The sequence below is a fragment of the Salmo salar genome, chromosome 04 (assembly GCF_965601325.2).
Source record: "Salmo salar chromosome 04, fSalSal1, whole genome shotgun sequence".
NCBI lineage: Eukaryota > Metazoa > Chordata > Actinopteri > Salmoniformes > Salmonidae > Salmo > Salmo salar.
Window position 1 is genome coordinate 11,839,530 of NC_138294.1, and position 23,643 is coordinate 11,863,172.

The 23,643-nt window shown below is 40.1% G+C and overlaps 1 protein-coding gene across 1 annotated transcript in view; it reads right to left on the reverse strand.

The window, feature by feature from the left end:
- Positions 1 to 23,643, reverse strand: part of LOC106597121 (up-regulator of cell proliferation) — a 116,178-nt gene that overhangs the window by 38,146 nt on the left and 54,389 nt on the right. The window lies entirely within an intron of this gene.

A 23,643-nucleotide genomic window follows, 5' to 3' on the forward strand; every position in this document is an offset into this window, starting at 1 on the left:
CGAGAGTAACAGTCTCTGAGCCTGTTGGTCTGAGACCCAATGCTCAGATAGTGTCTGGCCATGTGGGGTACTTGATGATGCTGCGGGACTTCCTCAGGCACCGCTTTGAGTAGACGTCCTGACTGGGAAGGGAGCACGGCCCCAGTGATGTACTGGGCCACCTTCGATACCTGCTGGAGAGCCTTGCGGTCGTTGACAGAGCACTTCCCGTACCAGGCCATGATGCAGCCAGTCAGGACGCTAACGATGGTACAGTGGTAGAATTTGGAGACTACCCGGGAGGGACATGACACATTTCTTCAGCCACCTTAGGAAGTGAAGGCGCTGTTGCGCCCTCTTGGCAAGAGTGGTGGTGTTGTTGGTCCATGTCAAGTTCTCGGTGATGTGGATGCCAAGGAACTTAAAACTGCTGACTCTCTCCACTGCAGTCCCATCGATGGGGCATGTCTTCTGTTTCCTGAAGTCAATACAACATGCCTACCACTTTGAAGATGCTAAATATTTTTTATCGTGAAACAAACAAGAAATAAGACAAAACAAGTCAATACTTTGTAGAGCTACCTTTTGCGGCAATTACAGCTGCAAGTCTCTTGGGGTATGTCTCTATAAGCTTGGCACATCTAGCCACTGGGATTTTTTCCCATTTTTCAAGGCAAAACTGCTCCAGCTCCTTCAAGTTGGATGGGTTCCGCTGGTGTACAGCAATCTTTAAGTCATACCACAATTTCTCAATTGGATTGAGGTCTGTGCTTTGACTAGGCCATTCCAAAACATTTAAATGTTTCTCCACAACTCGAGTGTTGCTTTAGCAGTATGCGTAGGGTCATTGTCCTGCTGGAAGGTGAACCTCCGTCCCAGTCTCAAATCTCTGGAAGACTGAAACAGGTTTCCCTCAAGAATTTCCTTGTATTTAGCGCCATCCATCATTCCTTCAATTCTGACCAGTTTCCCAGTCCCTGCCGATTAAAACATCCCCACAGCATGATGCTGCCACCACCATGCTTCAATGTGGGGATGGGGTTCTCAGGGTGATGAGAGGTGTTGGGTTTGCGCCAGACATAGCGTTTTCCTTGATGGCCAAAAAGCTCAATATTAGTCTCATCTGACCAGAGCACCTTCTTCCATATGTTTGGGGAGTCTCACACATGCCTTTTGTCGAACACCAAACGGATGTACTTATTTTTTTCTTTAAGCAATGGCTTTTTTCTGGCCACTCTTCCATAAAGCCCAGCTCTGTGGAGTGTACGGCTTAAAATGGTTCATTGGACAGATACTCCAATCTCCGTTGTGGAGCTTTGCAGCTCCTTCAGAGTTATCTTTGGTATCTTTGTTGTCTCTCTGATTAATGCCCTCCTTGCCTGGTCCGTGAGTTTTGGTGGGGCGGCCCTCTCTTGGCAGGTTTGTTGTGGTGCCATATTCTTCAATTTTTTTAATAATGGATTTATTGGTGCTCCGTGGGATGTTCAAAGTTTCGGATATTTCTTTATAACCCAACCCCGAACTGTACTTCTCAACAACTTTGTCCCTGATCTGTTTGGAGAGCTCCTTGGTCTTCATGGTGCCACTTGCTTGGTGGTGCCCATTGCTTAGTGGTGTTCAGAACAGGTGTATATATACTGAGATCATGAGACAGATCATGTGACACTTAGATTGCACACAGGTGGACATTATTTCACTAATTATGTGACTTTTGAAGGTAATTGGTTGCACCAGATCTACTTTAGGGGCTTCATAGCAAAGGGGGTGAATACATATGCACTCACCACTTTTCCCTTTTTTTTCATTTCACTTCACCAATTCGGACTATTTTGTGTATGTCCATTATTTGAAATAAAAATAAAAATATGAAAAAAAAAAAAAAATCCATTTAAATGACAGGTTGTGATACACATTTTTTTTTTTAAATGCCAAGGGGGATGAATACTTTTGCAAGGCACTGTAGCCTTGTTATTTTTATTTTACTGTGTTACTTTTTATTTTATATTTTACTTTAATTTATTGAGTAAATATTTTCTTAACCCCATTTCTTGAACTGCATTGTTGGCGGAACCCCTGGCCAACATCCAGTGAAGTTGCAGCGCGCAAAAACAGAAATACTCATAATAAGAATTCTGAAAAGATACAAGTGTTATACATCAGTTTAAAGATTACCTTCTTGTTAACCTGTTATGGCTAGGGGGCAGTATTTTCACGGCTGGATAAAAAACGTACCTGATTTAATCTGGTTACTAATCCTACCCAGTAACTAGAATATGCATATACTGGTTCAGGAGTATCCTTCCAAGCACCAAAATAGGATCCTTTCACTATGGAAAAGGTGGGTTTTCTAGTGACGTCTCACCTTAACCCAATTCAGCATATTCTGCTAGCGTTTATGCTGACCGGAGCGACACGGTACTTAAATACAGATACGCATACGGTCTGCTCACACTGTCTTAGTGCGGTAGGCAAATTATTCAGCTCGGTTACCGGACAGTTAACCTGTTAGGGCTAGGGGGCAGTATTTACACCGCCGGATAAAAAAACGTACCCGATTTAATCTGGTTACCACTCCTACCCAGTAACTAGAATATGCATATACTTATTACATATGGATAGAAAACACCCTAAAGTTTCTAAAACTGTTTGAATGGTGTCTGTGAGTATAACAGAACTCAAATGGCAGGTCAAAACCTGAGAGATTCCTTTACAGGAATTGGCCTGTCTGACCATTTCTTGAACTTCTTTGCCATCTCTATCTTTTACAAAGGATCTCTGCTCTAACGTGACACTTCCTACGTCTTCCATGGGCGCTCAGAGCCCGGGAAAAAACAGAATGTAGTCATCCCAGCCCCAGGCAGAAACACATTATCGCCTTTCTCAAGTGGCCGATCAAGGGACTGTGGGCTTAGGCGCGTGCCCTGGCTGCCCCCGTCTTTGTGATTTTTCCTCTGTTTGCCGAAAAGGAGATTCCCGGTCGGAATATTATCGCTTTTCTACGAGATAAATTGCATAAAAATTGATTTTAAACAGCGGTTGACATGCTTCGAAGTACGGTAATGGAATATTTAGAATTTTTTTGTCACGAATTGCGCCATGCGCGACCCTGATTACCCATTTCGGATAGTTTCTGGAACGCACGAACAAAACGACGCTATTCGGATATAACGATGGATTATTTTGGACCAAACCAACATTTGTTATTGAAGTAGCAGTCCTGGGAGTGCATTCTGACGAAGACAACAAAAGGTAATCAAACTTTTATAATAGTAAATCTGATTTTGGTGAAGGCTAAACTTGCCGGGTGTCTAAATAGCTAGCCCTGTGATGGCGGGCAATGTACTTAGAATATTGCAAAATGTGCTTCATCCGAAAAGCTATTTTAAAATCGGACATATCGAGTGCATAGAGGAGTTCTGTATCTATAATTCTTAAAATAATTGTAATGCTTTTTGTGAACGTTTATCGTTAGTAATTTAGTAAATTGTTAGTAAATTCCCCGGAAGTTTGCGGGGGGTATGCTAGTTCTGAACGTCACATGCTAATGTAAAAAGCTGTTTTTTGATATAAATATGAACTTGATTGAACAAAACTTGCATGCATTGTATAACATAATGTCCTAGGGTTGTCATCTGATGAAGATCATCAAAGGTTAGTGCTGCATTTAGCTGTCTTCTGGGTTTTTGTGACATTATATGCTAGCTTGAAAAATGGGTAGTCTGATTATTTCTGGCTGGGTAGTCTGCTGACATAATCTAATATTTTGCTTTCGTTGTAAAGCCTTTTTGAAATCGGACAGTGTGGTTAGATTAATGAGAGTCTTGTCTTTAAAATGCTGTAAAATAGTCATATGTTTGAAAAATTGAAGTTTTCGGATTTTAGAGGAGTTTGTATTTCGCGCCACGCCCATCATTGGATATTGGAGCAGGTGTTCTGCTATCGGAACATCTAGATGTAAGAGGTTAATCCAGCCGTTGTGTCAGATTTCAAAAATGCTTTACAGCGAAAGCATACCATGCGATTATCTGAGGACAGCGCACAGCTAATAAAACATTACATACAGTTACCAGCCAAGTAGATGAATCACAAAAGTCAGAAATAACGATAAAATTAATCACTTACCTTTGATGATCTTCATATGGTTGCACTCACATGACTTCCAGTTACACAATAAATGTTCGATAAAGTTCCTCTTTATATCCAAAAACCTCTGTTTGGCTGGCGCGTTTTGTTTAGTAATCAACTAGCTCCAGGCTGCGCACAACATGCAGACGAAAAGTCAAAACAGTATAGGTAGAGTTTGTAGAAACATGTCAAACGATGTTTAGAATCAATCCCCTGTTTTTAGCATAAATAAGCAATAATTTTTCAACCAGACAATTGCGTTGTCAATAGAAAGCGGAAAATGCACAAACGGCACGCTCTCGGACACGCGCCCCAAACAGTATGGGACTTCAGACAGACCAGTCATAGAAAGTGGTCTTACTCACTCATTTTTCACAATACAAGCCTGAAACTATTTCTTAAGACTGTTGAAATCTAGTGGAAGCCATAGGGAGCGCAATCTGACCCCACAGCCATCGGATACTGTGTAGACATTCAATAGAAAACTACAAACTTCAAAAATCCCACTTCCTGGATGGATCTTTCTCAGGTTTTTGCCTGCCATATGAGTTCTGTAATACTCACAGACATTAGTTTAACCTCTATGGGCTAGGTGGGACGCAAGCGTCCCACCTGTGGTGCACTCCATCAACAGCAGGTGCATTTCAAGAGCGGCAAATTTGAATCCAAATAAATGTCAAAATTCAAATTTTTCAAACATACAACTATTTTACACCCTTTGAAAGATAAACATCTCCTTAATCTAACCACGTTTTACGATTTCAAAAAGGTTTTACGGCGAAAGCATAAATTTAGAGTATGTTAGGACAGTACATTTACAAGAGTTGTGTGTAATGTTGTGCCAATTCAAAGACAGGCGTCACCAAAACCATAAAATCAGCTAAAATTATGCACTAACCTTTTACAATCTCCAACAGATGACACTCCTAGGACATTGTGTTAGACAATGCATGCATTTTTAGTTCTATCAAGTTCATATTTATATCCAAAAACAGCGTTTTACTGTGGTGTTGATGTTCAGGAAATCGTTTCCCTCCAATAACCGGCATTCAAGTCAGCACCACAAATTAAATAATTAAAATTAGAAAACATTGGTAAAATATTATATTGTCATTTAAAGAATTATAGATTTACATCTCTTGAACGCAATCAACTTGCCAGATTTAAAAATAACCTTACTGGGAAATCACACTTTGCAATAATCTGAGCACTGCGCCCAGAAAAATACGCGTTGCGATACAGACTAGCCGCCATGTTGGGGAGATCTAAAATCGAAAATACTATGTAAATAATCCATTACCTTTGATTCTCTTCATCAGATGTCACTTCCAGGTATCACAGGTCCATAACGAATGTAGTTTTGTTCAAAAAAGCTCATCATTTATGTCCAAAAATCTCCGTCTCGTTAGCACATGATGTAAGCCAGCCGGACTTCTCGTCATGAACGAGGGGAAAAAACATATTTCCGTTCGTTCAAACATGTCAAACGTTGTATAGCATAAATCATTAGGGCCTTTTTTAACAAGAACATGAATAATATTCAAGGTGGACAAATGCATACTCTTTTATAACGTATTGGAACGAGGGTACCCAACATGAACTCGCGCGCCAGGTGTCTAATGGGACATCATCGTTCCATGGCTCTTGTTCGGTCAGATCTCCCTCCAGAAGACTCAAAACACTTTGTAAAGGCTGGTGACATCTAGTGGAAGCAATAGGAAGTGCCAAAATATTCCTAAGTCCCTGTGTTTTTCAATGGGATAGGTTTAAAGTCAATACAACACATCAGGTATCCACTTCCTGTCAGAAAATGTCTCAGGGTTTTGCCTGCCAAATGAGTTCTGTTATACTCACAGACACCATTCAAACAGTTTTAGAAACTTTAGAGTGTTTTCTATCCATATATAATAAGTATATGCATATTCTAGTTACTGGGTAGGATTAGTAACCAGATTAAATCGGGTACATTTTTTTTATCCAGACGTGCAAATGCTGCCCCCTAGACCCAACAGGTTCTAGCTTCTGCCAGTTTGAGGCAGTCAAGACAGGTACTACCTAATCATATTGGATGATAAATAACCTAGCTATGGCAGCTATTAGTCTACTATAGCACGAGTTGGCTTGTTTTGTTGCTGACTCTTGTCTTTTCCTCCCTGCTCCCTGTGAGCGACACAGGGAGCAGGGATTATTACATTTTAGGAATGTGCATAATGCCTACATCATAATGCCTACATCATAATGCCTACAGCATAATGCCTACATCATAATACCTATATTTACAAATGAAATGTATGCATTAGTTACTATCGTACTACAGAAGGTTATCTTGTGGTTATTAGTCCCACCCTTCAGCTCCATTCAACCCCTCCCATCATACAGAAGGCTTTTTATAAAATAATTAGCATTAAGTCAAAACTCATATAAAACTCAATTTGCAAAGACAAAACACCCATTTATTCGGTGGTAGAAAAGGTTCCCAATTGTCATACTTGAGTAAAAGTAGAGACAAAGTCACCCAGTACAATATTACTTGAGTAAAAGTCTAAAAGTATTGGGTTTTAAATGTACTTAAGTATCAAAAGCAAATGTAATTGCTAAACTATACTTAAGTATCAATTGTAAAAGTATAAATAATTTCAAATTCCTTATATTAAGCAAACCAGACGGCACCATTCTTGTGTTTTTTTACACTACTGCATTTGTTGTATCAAAACATGCATCAAGAACGTGGTTCAGGCTTGTGTCTTAAAATAGTAACTTTATTGACGTCCTTACCTGCCTGTTGAGTTGGTTAGCTAGAATCGTATGTCTACAAGTGGAGATTTAGCTGATGTTTTACAGTGATATGGGGGCATAGTTGTACTTCATGAAGTGACAGGTCACCCTTATCTTGAAGGTTTTCCCTTTCTAGTCAGTCAGGTGATTTCTTGTAAATCATGGAAGTCATTCCAGTCTGTCAAGGTGCAGGTGCAGAAGCTGTTGCCCCTCCCTCGCATGCTGCCTGCCTCACCTGGGACAACTTTAGATATTGCTGTTTTTCTACAGTCAAAACACTACAACCAAGGCAACCCTGACTGCAGTTGTTTAACATAACAGACAACATATTTTCTGTAGTCTCCAAATTATTCAACATTTTGTTTAAAATAATAAAGTTTATTTTCAATTTCTACTTCAAATAGAGCACACTTTGTTAATAACATGTATTACATCATATTAAATAATGTCATTCAAATAAGTTGACTCACCCACATACAGTGGGTATGAATTATTGGATCCTTTCATAAAGATGAGCAACAATATGTATTTGAATGTAAATATATGAATAAAATACTGAGCGATATTGTCTGCTCTTTTTTTTTTTTTTTTTTTTACAAAATAATAATATAAGAAAGGGGTCAAAATGAATGGATGCTCTGTTTTCAATACTCCAGCACCCTGCCCTTGTGTGGACACGTTCTCTTAAATGTGTTATGAGATTGGAGGGGATCTCCTAAATCATTGGGAGGGATCTTAGACCATTCCTCATTACAGAATCTTTCCTTATCCTTGATATCCTTCATCTGCGCTCATGAACTGTCCTCTTCAATTCAAACCACAGGTTTTTAATGGGGTTCAAGTCCGGAGACTGAGACGGCCATTGCAAAATGTTGTGGCCCTACAAACTAATACAAACCCATTGAAAGCTGAGTGTCATCAGGAACACACATGTCAGTTGTTTTTCTCTATGACACTCACAAGCATCACAACACTCGTCTGAATGTAACCTTGCATCAGTCCTCTTAAGGATCTGACCTTTTTTTCAATTTTCACCTGAAATGAAATACCCAAATGTAACTGCCTGTAGCTCAGGACCTGAAGCAAGGATATGCATATTCTTTATACCATTTGAAAGGAACCACTTTGAAGTTTGTGGAAATGTGAAATTAATGTAGGAGGATATGACACATTAAATCAGGTAAAAGATAATACAAAGAAAAAAACAAGCGTTTTTTTTTTACATCATCTTTGAAATGCAAGAGAAAGGCCATAATATTACTTAGGAGTCTATGAGCTATTTAGATTTTGGCTACTAGATGGCAGCAGTGTATGTGCAAAGTTTTAGACTGATTCAATGAACCATTGCATTTCTGTTCAAAATGTGGTATCAAGACTGCCCAAATGTGCCTAATTGGTTTATTAATACATTAATACTCTCCTCAATCAATAGCATGGTATTATTTCACTGCAATAGCTACTGTCAATTGGACAGTGTACTTAGATTAACAATAATTTAAGCTTTCTGCCCATATCAGATATGTCTATGTCCTGGGAAATGTTATTGTTACTTACAACCTCATGCTAATCACATTAGCCTATGTCAGCTCAACCATCCCGCCGGGGACCCACCGATCCTGTAGAGGTTTAAAAAAATAAGTACTTTAGTGGCAAAAAAAAAGTTGTGTTCACATTTGTTTATATTAATGTTAGATAGGATTTCTCCTTTGCCAAGATAATCCATCCACCTGACAGGTGTGGCATATCAAGAAGCTGATTAAACAGTGTGATAATTACACAGGTGGAGGTGCTGGGGACAATGAAAGGGTACTCTAAAATGTGCAGTTTTGTCACACAACACAATGCCACAGATGTCTCAAGTTTTGTGGGAGTGCGTAATTGGCATGCTGACTAGAGGAATGTTCGCCAGAGCTGTTGCCAGAGAATTGAAATGTAATTTCTCTACCATAAGCCGCTTCCAATGTAATTTTAGAGAATTTGACAGTACGTCAAACTGGCCTCACAACCACATACCACGTGTAACCATGCCAGCACATGGCACATCAACACTTGAGACGTGTGGAAATTCCGCTGTCCCTTTGTTTATTCTAAAAGCCAAAGTCATTAAAAGTTCCATGGTGCCAAATCCAAATATAGTTGCATTACACCTCTAACATGACAAAATACAGTATGCTTAAAAACTCCTACATTTACAATGGTAAACCATGGGTGATAATGAATGGCAGGGGAAAATGCCATGCAGTAGGTATCATGTAAGACACGGGAGGACTTGGGCAGCCACCTGAGAACAATAGCTGTGCAAATAATCCTAATACCTTTTCATGGACTACATTCACATTTTGGAAATAAGTAGTGGTCAATCAACGTGAGTAGTTGATGTGTAGCCATCATTAGAAAATAAAGGGCACAACGCTCGCTCACTATTAAAAATGTGTGGTTTTATTAGACAAGTTTAAAAGATTGACGTTTCGACCTTCAATGGCCTACATTCAAACCTTGTCGTCTTTTAGAGCGTGAACTGGTATTGTCAGATTTAATTAAAGCACAGTTTGAATCTTGTTGACATTCATCCAATGACTCCTTGACTTACATCACACACCCTCACTGCAGAAAGATTTCTAATGAAATCATGTGACTTACAGTTAGAGAAAAGAATTCCTGTAAACGTGCCCTGCTGCAAGCAGTAAACAAGTTATGGCCAAACCAGAAATCTGATTTCTGTTTGATAGCAACTCTAGGTGATGAATGTGTGAACTATCTTGTCATCTTTTTGGCTAACCACATTGGAACCTTCTAATATTTAAGGACATGAACTGGCAGAACAGGTTTAAGCAAAGTATAGTGCCATTGTTTTCAGGAAGGTGTATCCATGGTGATAGGAGGGACAGGAGGCAGACTAAGGGCATGGCCGCCACCTGAAGACAATAAGGCTTTGGTCAAAAGAAGTGCACTACATAGGTAATATGGTGCCATTTGGGACGTATCCCATGTCTCTTCCACCTCAGAGAGTTCAAGGGTAAGTAGCAAAATTTTGATAAAGCGAGGCAGGCTAGCGAAGTACTAGTTTATTGTGTATTGTCTCCCTGTGACTCAGTTGGTAGAGCATGGTGCTTGCAACGCCAGCATGGTGTGTGCAACGCCAGGGTTGTGGGTTCGATTCCCACGGGGGGCCAGTACAAAAAAAGAAAATAAAAAAAAATGCTTGAAATTAAATTAAATGTACGCATTCACTACTGTAAGTCGCTCTGGATAAGAGCGTCTGCTAAATGACTAAAATGTAAAAATGTAAATGTGTTGTCTAGGTACTGCTGGTTATCATTTGATAACGCTAGCAAGGCAGGCTAGCTAGCTAATGTTAGCCTATATGACAGATTTGCAAAGTTAGTTCGTAGCTCATACAAGTATTTTCTGTATTGTCAAAACTAAATAATGGATGCAGCTATGGTGGTAGCTAACTCATATCTGAGTTTGACTAACACAGTGAACTAGGAGAATCAAACCGTAACGGTGTCACCGGCATGAATCTAATCCAATCTGGAGCTAGAGTCAGTCTACATCAGTATAAAGCAAAGCATTAAGGTTTCCACTAGTTACCACAGCCACAAAGTCAAAATGAGCTATATCGTAAAAAATCACTGAAAAAAAATGTGTTATGTGAGAAGTTGTATTAAAAAAATACCCGGTTTGATAAACTAGTAGGTAAATTACCCAGCCAAGCAGATACAAGTAGTAGAGCTAATTTTGGTTGTGAAGTGAATCAACGCTGGGTTAATTACCCAGCCATGCAGACATTGCTCATCCATATATTTATATGTTCTTAATTCCATTCCTTTACTTAGATTTGTGTGTATTTGGTATGTTGTGAAATTGTTAGATATTACTTGTTAGATATTACTGCACTGTCGGTGCTAGCAACACAAGCATTTCCCTACACCAGCAATAACATCTTCTAAACACGTATATATGACCAATAAAATGTGATTTGATTTGTAGTAGTAGAGTCATTTTGGATGTGAAGTGAATCCACGCCAGCCTACTTTTCCTTTGTCGTCTACTTCCCACAGCCGACTGGCCTGTACTCTGCAGGTCTCCCTCCACGAAGGGGTCTCCTCCTTCCCTGGGGAATGGAGTTCGTAGAATGCTCCTGGATGACTTGATCGATGTTACTGCACTCGATCCTACCAAACAACCATGGAGATGTCACTCGCCGTGGAAGTCGAAAACAGCTACCACTGGCAACAGGGGCCTCCTTGGCGAAGGTTTGCTTGGACCGGACACAGACTAGAAACAGCTTTGCCACCTTTGGTCCAGAAATTTCCGGCACCTTCTTCCCAGGGATCCTTAATAAATACAAATAGTCAAAAAGCTTTGACCTTTTTTTATACCAAAATGCAATTGACCACTTGGCTATCTATTGTATCACCCTGTCACAGGCCGTCCCAGTCAACACCACCTCATAAGATGAGGAAGTACATTGTTTATGAATATTACCTGCTGCAGTTGTCCGAGAGATGTCTAGTTTGCAGCCGAACATGCAACATCGAGAAGACCAGCAAGGGGACACACAGACATGCCCTTGCTGTGAGCATTCCTATCAATCGAACAGCGAGGACATAAATATCAGGTCAAAGGTCAAAACAGTTTAGACTATTGTCCCAATTCACCTTCATATCCTAGCCTAGTGGAACCAGCCTGAGTTTACCATTTCACTTCACATAACATACAATTCTGAAGTGAAATAGAAAGGTGAATGCAGCCTTTAGGTTGATCCTGCAATGCTAATCATAACCACCATTGATAATGTAATCCGTGCTCTGTGTTTTTGTGTGACTGACCAGTGTCTTTGATGAGCCTCCAGGAGCTGATCTACGCTGCCATGCCATCAATGGGACGCTGTCCAAGAACTCACCTCCAGCCTGCTCATCAACAGTCATCAATGGGGAGACCAGAATTAGGTAGGCTTAGTCTGACCTGTTCAAACTTCAACAGAGTATATGTTTGTGTGTCAGATATCACCTATCCTAACTGCCATTGGTAACAGAACAGTGTGTGCTTTCCCAGATGCATTTATGGACGCAGCACTTGGAGACTTGCAAGAGGATGTGATAGAGTCCTGACCGACAGACAGTCTTGAATCTGACCTCTCTGAATGGAGAGAGACCTGGCACTCAACACATCTACCATGTGGGACTGAAGGTTATTACTGATAATACAGTACAGCAGAAATGTCCAGTATTTGCTACACCCTTTTCATTCCATGTGTCACTGATGAACTCTGCCTCAACTCCAGTGGTTTAAAGTACTTAAGTAACAATACTTTAAAGTACTAGTTAAGTAGTTTTTTGGGGGTATCTGTACTTTACTATTTATATTTTTTTACAACTTTTACCTCACTACATTCCTAAAGAAAATAATGTACTTTTTACTCCATACATTTTCCTTGACACCCAAAAGTACTCGTTACATTTAGTATTGTCCAATTGGCACACGTATCAAGAGAACACGTGGTCATCCCTACTGCCTCTGATCTGGCTGACTCACTAAACACAAATGCATCATTTGTAAGTGATGTCTGGGTGTTGGAGTGTGCCCCTGGCTGTCAGTAAAATGTAAAAACAAGTGTATTTTTATGTATTTTTTATATGTGGCCAGTGATAACATTGTTGCACTGATGTATCAAATGGTTGCACAGGACAGACTGTGATGAGCACAGTGAAAAAGAAGCTCAAAAAGAACAACCCTTACAAAAATGGAAATCACTTACAAACTACTTGAGCAACGAGGCAGGCAATGTCATGATGTAAAGATGCACAGGCAACACGGCGTTTGTTGTTGAATTTATACATTTAATTTAAATACGAGTTTCTGTATTATATTTTTCATTCAGCTACATGTAGCCTATATTGAAGTATTGTTTACAGTTGTCACTATGACAACGAACATACCCTAAAGCACTGAACCGTCTGTCTTGCCACCTCATTAACAGGTCTACAGCGGTGCAATAGGATGCGTTGATCAGTTGATTGACAGGTGTAGGCTACTGTAGAACAATAAACTTTCCTCTAGTATGGATGCTCGCCAACGTTTTATAGTTATGTAAAATGTATCATTATAGTTGTCGTCCTTGGTGTGGACAGCCCTTAACGTTTAAATTGGTAAATGCCTCCCTCTAGTGGTCAACATGAATATGGTATGAATAGAGCAGTGGTTCTAAACCACGGGTTGATTTGACAGAAATCACGAGTTAAACACTGATAGCCGGCTAAAAAGAAGGGATGTAATATTCCCTGCTATTTTGTTTTAATTATCATTTTGGAGGGGGAGTGTTACATGTGTTTTTAAACGCTCGGGGAGGGCCAGGTAAAAATATATTTCTTCAGGGGGAGGGACATCCATTTCATTTCAGAGGTTCAAATACCTCCATGCAGGGGCGAAAATCTGATATCCACTTTGGAGGGGACAATTACATGAAATTTTCTCAAGAGCAATTCCTGAGGGGGACACCAAAAGTAGTGCTGTAACACATAGCCTACATTGTAATATGGTAAATGTATATTGAGGAACCAAAGAAATAAGGTGTTTGCCGTACTCCTAACTACCGGTACCCAAAACTACACAACTAATCACAACAGCAATACCATTGCCTTTAACAAATCTTAGTTCAGTCACCAGTTTAAGTTGAGAGTGGGGGTATCCATGGCATTTTCCAATTATGTTCCTATTTTACAAGTCAAAAAAATTTAGAACCTTTCATAATGTTGCCAAACAAATACTCAACAAACTTACCTGAGACTCCCTGTCTCTGCCAGTCTGTCGCTGCATATCTGTCCCCAACTCTGCTGTCTGTGTGCCATCTGTTGCCTGCTCTGCCTAATGACATCATTGTGAAACATTTCCATTAGAATTTCATTTCTTTCTTATGAACATTTTATCAACTAGTCTTTGAGATATTAGGCTACTAGGGTTCTTACTATGCGTTTTGATGTATTGAAAAATACTCTGATGTCCGTCTTTTATTTTTCTGCCATTTTTCTACCTGGCTGGCTGGCTGGCTACACACACAGTGTGTAGGTTATTTACAGTAGGAGATGGGCTTCTATCATCTTCAATCATTCTATTTGGGCTTCGATCTAAAAGGTAGCTAGCAAATGTGAAACGGATTAAAATGACAAGAGTTGACAGCTGTATGAGTTCACCATTTACACAACATATGCTGTAACCTTTTGTAATTTTAATAGTTTGTTTCATATTGGCTGGCTTCCAACAATAGCTGAATTTGCAAAGCTAGCGAGCACCAATTCAGTTTCAGTGGTGTTTGCTATAATCTTTGCTACCCGGGTTAAATAAAGGTGAAATAAAATAAATAAATAAAAGTTCCCTTGCGACAATTTAGCTTTTGCAACGAGACCATTAAATATATATAAGACAATGGTAGAAGAGAGTGTAGTTCTGTTCAGTTTGGACTTCAGTTTATCGCTAACCTTATCACAGGGACTTTGAAGCACTAACTTATATCATCTGCATGCTGATTCCATCTTTGACGACGCCACATAAATGGAATAGGTACTAGCTAGCTTAATAGTTAATATTTGCGCGCTAGCTCTGCATATTCAGCTAGTGTGTGTGTGCGCGATTGACTGGATGAACCTCACGGCAGTTACGTGCAAACTAAGGAACTGGCAGTGGATCAAACCATTGTGAGGCAAAGGGCGGGGGGGTCGCAATCTTTTGAAACTTAAAAACGCGCTATTAAGTGTCTAATCAGCACAATTGCTTTCATTGCGGATTATTAATATGATTTAAATTACATAGTTATGTTTCAGTGATATATTGGGGGGGACAAATCATATTTTTCCCAGGATGGGGGGGTCGTGTCCCCCCCGTCCCCCCCGGGATTTCCGCCCTGCCTCCATGTATCCCTCAATATAAGTAATGTTCGCACCCTTAGAACATCCTCAACACCACTATGACCTTTAGCTGCATAAGTGTCATAACAGTGTCATAAAAGCAACAACTCTGTCATAATAATGTCCACCACCTTCATAACGTTGTCATGGTGATGACATAAGACATATTATTAAGAGCAAATACGACCATGCAAAGGTTCTCCAGGACCACTACCAGAACTGGTTGAAATAGTATTAGTTTTCATTGATATGTGTGCTTGATTTATCCCTGCATAATAGAACCAATGGAATAGTCCTGAAAGAGCACACAAAGGTCATAGTTCTACTGGTAGTTTCCTGGAATCAGTTCAGACCTCTCCTCTGGTTTGCCTCAAATAAGTTGAGTTGCACATTGTTGTTTTAGCCCAGGACTAACACATCTGATTCAAAGATTCACTTAATCTAACCATCAAGCACTGGAATTTGAATATAATAGAACATTATAGAGTAGAATTGGACAGAACTGAATAGAATATCTTAATTGTCCTTTTAAAATACTTCATAAAATGATATCAGCATTCAGCTACAGTCATCAGTGTTACATGACTCATGACCCTCCCTTCACTTGGGACCCTCACTTCACTCGGGACCTTCCCTTCACTTGTGACCTTCACTCGTGACCTTCTCTTCACTCAATACCCTCCCTCAAAGAGCTAGCCTGTGTCCCAGATCTGTTAGTGCTGTCTTGCTAACTCCTTTGCCATTGTCACGTCAAACAATAACATAGGAGTTGTCAATACAACACAAGCAGATCTGTGACTCAGGCTAGCTGTTTCCCTCTAACAGGTATCTTTTCTCATTTTGTTCTCTTCAGAACCCACGCTCAATTTGAGGCCCTCTTGAAGATGTAAAACAGTCATCATCAGGGTGGTGCAAACCAGTCGTTTTTTTTAAAAAAAGCTGAATTTCTTTAGAAAAAAACTGTTTTTGTTTTGTCATTATGGGGTATCGTGTGTGGATTGATGAGGGGGAAAAATAAATTTAATCAATTTTAAAATAAGGCTGTAATGTAAAAAAATGTGGAAAAGTCAAGGGGTCTGAATACTTTCCAAATGCACTGTATTAGCTGAGTAGAAATCGAATGTATAAGTAACAAATATCTCTCCACCAGTCCAAAGTAAAGACCAAGGGTCAAATTCAACACAAAGCGGCAATTTTCTTCTTCTCACTGCACTCTAAAGATGAGAACACAATCTGTCAACAATTATAAACATTTCAACAGTACCCTTATATACAAATCAGTTGCAGATACATTCACTCTTTTGTCATTGCCAGTGGATGAAAATTCTCACCATCCATCTGGCAACATTCACCCATGTTGCAGAAGTTGTTGAGCTCGGATCTACAGCATATTCAGAGATGAAAAGTACATAAATCAGTAAAGTATATTAAAACTCTTGGTTCAACAACAGCTCTAGTGATGCTAGCCCTGAACGAAAGACCGTAATAGAAAAGAAAGAAGCACTGACCACTGTTAAACCAGTAAATCATGACCATATTTTATGACTGTGGTAAGGAAGTTATAAACCGTCCCATAAGGTGATGTTGAGGTCTTGACTGAAACAGAACCTTAAAGTTACTTCATTTATCAGGTTGGTTCGTCTTTCACCATCTTAAAATAAATAGGACAGTAAATATTGCTTAATGATATTCTTTATTGATTTTAACAAAAGCTGTGGTGCAGACAGTCTTAATAGCAATCATTGTTGGTTAAACATGTTTTAACATGATCATTACAATGTAGAGCTGGGACCATTATATGTGTTTTATAATTCATTGTACATTGGTGGAGGTTGGGGAATGATCAGTTATATACAGTGAATATTAACATAATGTAGAGCATTATATAGCCTGTATCTGATGTTCTGCTGAATGCAAGAATACTGCTTCTCAGATTTCCTTTTGCTCATTTTAGGGAGTGAATGTTATTATTTAGAGAGTGAATGTTATTTATTATAACGGTTACATGGAGAAAATTGGAACTCTCTGAAAGGAAAATGGATGGCCCTCCCTTCAGCAAATAAAGTTGACCTAATCCCCCCTGAATGCTTGAAAACAACAACAATTGACCCTCCCCTATACCCAAAATAATAATGAAAACAAAGTGGGTAGCAGAGAACATTCTTACCATTTACCCTCATCTTGGACAGACCAGAGCCTTAGATATGCCGTTTTAGAAACTGGAATGTTGATAGCGCAAAGGGGTGAAGGCCAGAAGGTTGTGTGTGGAAAGATCTCCTTTATGGTAAAAGTATTGCATCAATCTATCATTGTATTTGCAGGTCCATGAAAAAAATATATCATTTTGTAAACATTTCATGCAATTCTAGCTCATTTTACATATTAGCAGAATATTTTTCAATACCACACAAAGTACCAAAATTACAGGCTAAGAATAGACAGAGATAGGCCTATATGTTCATCTTACCATATTTCTCCAACGCCAAATCAGTGTGTCTTGACAGGCTAAGAACGGACAGAGAGATAGGCCTATATGTTTGTCTGATCTTTCTCTTGTTTGCAACGAAACTTTTCCTATTTGCAATTAATTAAATCTGGCATGTTAATCTTAGCATGGTACTTTTCAAAAGTTAGGCCTGTCTTTCCAGTAGGCCTACCGACACAGGAAAATGTAAGCGTTAACTTACAATCTATGTATATAGCAGCCGATAGCCTAAAGTTGTTTGTCAAACAGGTAGGCCTATATCTTATTTCTTAAATAGTTTCTGAAATAGTCTGCAACACAAAGCCCTCTTGTTGTTAAAGTCTACTTCAAATGAAGATGCTGAAATGAATTTGCCTACTTCCAGCACCATGAGCTGAATAATTGTTGGACTCTCCTCCGGAACAGCCACTTTAGACCTACACAGCACAGCAGTGGTTAGGCAGCACAACATAAGGGTTTGATCAGCAAGAGCAGAGCAGGCCGGGCCTCAGGGTTGGAATATCCATTTTACTGTGTAACACATCCTAGTTTTATTTACAGCATTGCAGCAGCTATCTTAGAAATATAACTTTGCTCTGTGCTTCTCCAAAAATGCACTTCGTAGCCTATAGGCTATGGATCCTTTGATTGAGACTACACTAAGTAGCCTATAGGCTATGGATCATTTGATTGAGACCACACTAAGTAGCCTATAGGCTATGGATCATTTGATTGAGACCACACTAAGTAGCCTATAGGCTATGGATCATTTGATTGAGGCCACACTAAGTAGCCTATAGGCTATGGATCATTTGATTGAGACCACACTAAGTAGCCTATAGGCACACTTGATATTGCATGCCCAGCAGCGAATCAGAGCTGCAGGGCGGCATCGGGCAAACATCGATATACTGTATAGCCTAATAAGCGACTGATTCTAAAACACTGAGAAATACAAATTACAAATTAAATAACCTCCCCTGGACTAGATTTAAAGTACTAAACCCTCCCCTGGTCTAGATTTAAAGTACTAAACCCTCCCCTGGACTAAATTTAAAATGTACTAAACCCTCCCCTGGACTAGATTTAAAGTACTAAACTCTCCCCTGGACTAGATTTAAAATGTACTAAACCCTCCCCTGGACTAGATTTAAAATGTACTAAACCCTCCCCTGGACTAGATTTAAAATGTACTAAACCCTCCCCTGGACTAGATTTAAAGTACTAAACCCTCCCCTGGACTAGATTTAAAATGTACTAAACCCTCCCCTGGACTAGATTTAAAATGTACTAAACCCTCCCCTGGACTAGATTTAAAAGTACTAAACTCTCCTCTGGACTATATTTAAAAAGTACTAAACCCTCCCCTTGACTGAAAGACAAAAAGCATGACCCTCCATTTTCCTCCAGGTACCCATTCTGTACATTTCCATCCATCCCTTAGCAACTTCCAATTCAGGTTGCTCTGAACTCCCCTGCTCACTACTGTGTAGACTACGTCACAGTCACCTAATGTGTCATTCACAGGTGGGTTGGTCTGGACTTTAGTGACTGCAAACGCTGGGATTAAAACCTCAGTCTCATCAACTATGGCAGAGTGGGGTGACATCTGCACCATAGCATGTATTTACCTTACTGCAGAACACCTTTCCAAAGTGGACTAAATTGGGACTAAAATAACGTGGGGTAAAGGTGAACTTTTTGTTGACAACATTCTCATCGAAATGCACTTTGGTTCTGCAGAAGATGTTCTTTATGATGTTTTGATTTTGTGCCAGAGTATAGCATCGGTTAGATAGAAGTGCACAGAGTGCCACTGGAATGTTGTTCCATAATTAGCAGTACTTTCTCTAACTCTACTGTCAAAGTCCTGGTAGATAGCAGTGTGGTCGTCTGCTGCAGTAGCCCATCTGTGACAAGGACGACGAGTTGTGGGTTCCGAGATGCCGTTCTGCATTCTGTTGCCAGTGGTGTAGAGACCTGGCACTCAACACATCTACCATGTGGGACTGAAGGTTATTACTGATAATACAGTACAGCAGAAATGTCCAGTATTTGCTACACCCTTTTCATTCCATGTGTCACTGATGAACTCTGCCTCAACTCCAGTGGTTTAAAGTACTTAAGTAAAAATACTTGAAAGTACTACTTAAGTTGTTTTTTGGGGGTGTCTGTACTTTGCTATTTTTATTATTGCCAACTTTTACTTCACTACATTTCTAAAGAAAATAATGTACTTTTTACTCCACACATTTCCTAGCTAAACAACTCAACAGGCAGGTAAGGATGTCAATAAAGTTACTATTTCAAGACACAAGCCTGAACCACATTCTTGTAGCATGTTTTGATACAACTTATGCAGTAGTGTAAAGTACTTAAGTAAAAATACTTTTAAATACTAATTATAGTAGTTTTTTGGTGTATCTGTGCTTTACTATTTATGCTTTGGACAACTTTTACTTTTACTCCACTACATTGCTGAAGGTAATGTACTTTTTAATGTACTTTTAAATAATGTACTTTTTACCTTTTGAATGCTTAGCAGGACTGGAAAATTGCCTAACTCACACACTTATCAAGAGAGCATTCCTGGTCATCCCTACTCCCTCTGAATCTGGCAGACTCACTAAACACATGCTTCGTTTGTAATGATGTCTGAGTTTGCTTTATTTAAGGAATATGAAAATATTCATACTTTTAGTTTTGATACTTAAGTATATTTTAGCAATTACATTGACTTTTGATACTTAAGTATATTTAAAACCAAATGATTAGACCTCAGGATAAGACCCAGATGCAGACAGTTCGAAGTAACAAAAGTTTATTACAAAAACAGGGTGCAGGCTGTGACGACCCTCCCACTCTGTCTGCCGTATTCTCTCTCTTTGTTCTTGTTTCCTTGTTAGGATGCCGGTGGGCGGAGTTGGGAGGGTCGTCAGCTACATGGGAAACACCTGGGCCGGGTGTGTCCCATGATAAATAGACCTCTTACACATTGATTGAGGAGACTCTCTCCAAGCAGACACTTTGTTGATTTTGGTTGTGGCATTTTGGTGGCATTTTGGTGGCATTTTGGTGGCATTTTGGTTATTTGCTTTGGCACCTTTCAACACTCTGCATTATTACATTCAGGTATGCAAAACACTCACTTACACTACTGATTACTGATTACACACACCATTGTTAATTGTTCATTTTGTTTAGTTACTTTATTTAATAAATATATATTTTGATACTCCTTGTCTCCACGTTGTCTCCCTTTTGTTGCGAACTCAGAGCCGACAGGTCAAGGACAGGCAGAGGTCAGTAATCCAGGGCAGTGTCACAAGGTACAGAACGGCAGGCAGGCTCAGGGTCAGGGCAGGCAGAGGTCAGTAATCCAGGGCAGTGTCACAAGGTACAGAACGGCAGGCAGGCTCAGGGTCAGGGCAGGCAGAGGTCAGTAATCCAGGGCAGTGTCACAAGGTACAGAACGGCAGGCAGGCTCAGGGTCAGGGCAGGCAGAGATTAGTAATCCAGGGCAGTGTCACAAGGTACAGAACGGCAGGCAGGCTCAGGGTCAGGGCAGGCAGAGGTTAGTAATCCAGGGCAGTGTCACAAGGTACAGAACGGCAGGCAGGCTCAGGGTCAGGGCAGGCAGAGGTTAGTAATCCAGGGCAGTGTCACAAGGTACAGAATGGCAGGCAGGCTCAGGGTCAGGGCAGGCAGAGATTAGTAATCCAGGGCAGTGTCACAAGGTACAGAACGGCAGGCAGGCTCAGGGTCAGGGCAGGCAGAGGTCAGTAATCCAGGGCAGTGTCACAAGGTACAGAACGGCAGGCAGTCAATAATACAGTAGAAAAATATGTCTATATACAATGTGAGCAAATGAGGTGAGATAAGGGAGGTAAAGGCAAAAAAAGGCCATGGTGGCAAAGTAAATACAATATAGCAAGTAAAACACTGGAATGGTAGATTTGCAGTGGAAGAAAGTGCAAAGTAGAAATAGAAATAATGGGGTGCAAAGGAGCAAAATAAATACATAAATACAGTAGGGGAAGAGGTAGTTGTTTGGGCTAAATTATAGATGGGCTATGTACAGGTGCAGTGATCTGCGAGCTGCTCTGACAGCTGGTGCTTAAAGCTAGTGAGGGAGATAAGTGTTTACAGTTTCAGAGATTTTTGTAGTTTGTTCCAGTCATTGGCAGCAGAGAACTGGAAGGAGAGGCGGCCAAAGGAGGAATTGGCTTTGGGGGTGACCAGAGAGATATATTTGTCCTCTCCTATTTTACATGACTTTCCATTCTTCCTCTGCTACCTTCCAATTGAAGCCTGAATTGGTATTTTTCAGTAGACAGTACATGTTCACATCATTTTAGATGAAGCTTGTTCAGATATCATATTTGTTCATTCACTCAATCATATAGCCTCTGAAATAGTATGCAGATGCAATGCTCATTTCCTGTCACCAATACTTTATATTTTGTCTTGGTAACGGCAGGTGATGTGAAAAAACACTTTTTGAGCAAAATAAATAACATCAGACTGAGGTCTTACATGGAGGATAGAATTGTCTATTCGTTAAGCCCCCCCGGTTACAACCTCAGACAACATTCTCCCGGGAAACTTAATAAACCTTTCAACCACTATAGAAAACCCCTCACAATTATCTCAAACTGTTTTTCTAAAACACAATGAAGTTAAAGACAGACAACCCCTTGCTAATCAGGAAACTTTCTGGTATGTTGTGGTGAACTGTCATTACAATTGCTTCACAGGAACCTTAAAATGAAGGTTGTAGTCTGGTAAGACACTGAATGCACTGTCAGCATGCAGTCAAAGCTATAACCACTTGGAGCTAACTAGTGCTCTCAAATTCTGTCCTGATGTTGACAGCTGATGAGTTATAGTAATAATATAGCTAACTTAGCTACTTTCTCTTTCAGTTTGATTACAGTTTTTCCCAATTGCTAAAACCCAATTTTGCAAACTAGGCTGGTTTTATCATTATACTTAACACAATTCACAAAACCACACACCCAAACTGCAAAATACCTCATATATCCTGCAAAATGAAGCACTGCAACCAAAACTACATATAGCATTATCAAAATCAAACGTTTGCACGGAATGGCACACACTTCATTCATATTACCAGATTGTTGTCTAACCAACTACACACTGTTGGGCATAATGAAAAGCACTCTCATCTTTAGTATGCTTTGCCATAATACTAGAATAGTTCAAATTGTAGAAAATTCTTCAGATGCACAGAAATATTTTCAGATACACACACATGCTGTTGAAACATTTTATTATTTATTTTTCACCAAACAAGTCAGTGCAACATATGCACAGCAGATATATTTACATTGGACTGAACAAAAATATGCTCACAAAAAAACAGCAAACTGAAAAAGAAAATTGCAGAAAAAATTTGCAGAAAAAATATATAGAAACAAAAAGAGGCAAGAAAAATAATTAGGCAGCATCTTGCCGCACAGCTGGGTCTGGCCACAACGCATCGTCCACATCACAGGCAACATCTCCCCTTGCCAGACATCGAGGGAAGAAGCGCCTTGAGTGCCTTATCCATCCCTGAATCGCACCCACATCAATCTCATCACATGCCTCTTCCATAGCCTGCACAAGAGGCATGCGCACAAAGGGCTGCCGGTCGTATACCTTCCACCGCCATGCCGAAAATAGCTATTCTATGGGGTTCAGAAATGGTGAGTATGGTGGGAGGTATTGCACGAGAAATGGTGGGTGGTGAGCAAACCAGTTTTGGACTGGGGCTGCACGATGAAAGCTCACGTTGTGCCATACTACAACGTACCGGGTTCTTTGATGGTCTGCATCATTCATACGCTCTGGTGGTATGAGAATGTTGTGGAGTCTGTCCAGAAATGGGAGAATATGGACTGTGTTGTATGGTCCAAGGTTGGCATGACGGTGGAGGACACCATGCGTATTGGAGATGGCAGCGCACATTGTGATGTTCCCACCACGTTGGCCAGGAACATCTATAATGGCTCTGTGACCAATGACGTTTCTCCCTCTTCTTCTGGTCTTTGCTAGGTTGAACCCAGCCTCATCTATAAAGATGAACTCATGTGGGATTGCATGAGCATCCATTTCCAGTACTCCCTGAAAACAAAGAACAAAAGCAGTCAATATGGTGTTATCCAGTACACTGGGAAACAATGTTGCGTGTAGTGTACTGCCGTCAATATTGTACTTACATCCACATATGCTCGTCTGACCTCTTTGTTTCTTTGAGAGTGTCTCTCAAACGCCACCTTATAAAGTTGTTTCATTCTGATTTGGTTTAGCTTGAGAATGTGAGCCAATGTGGACAGACTGACTCGTTGAATGTTGTTGAATATGGTGTTTTCTTGGATGATGTGGCTT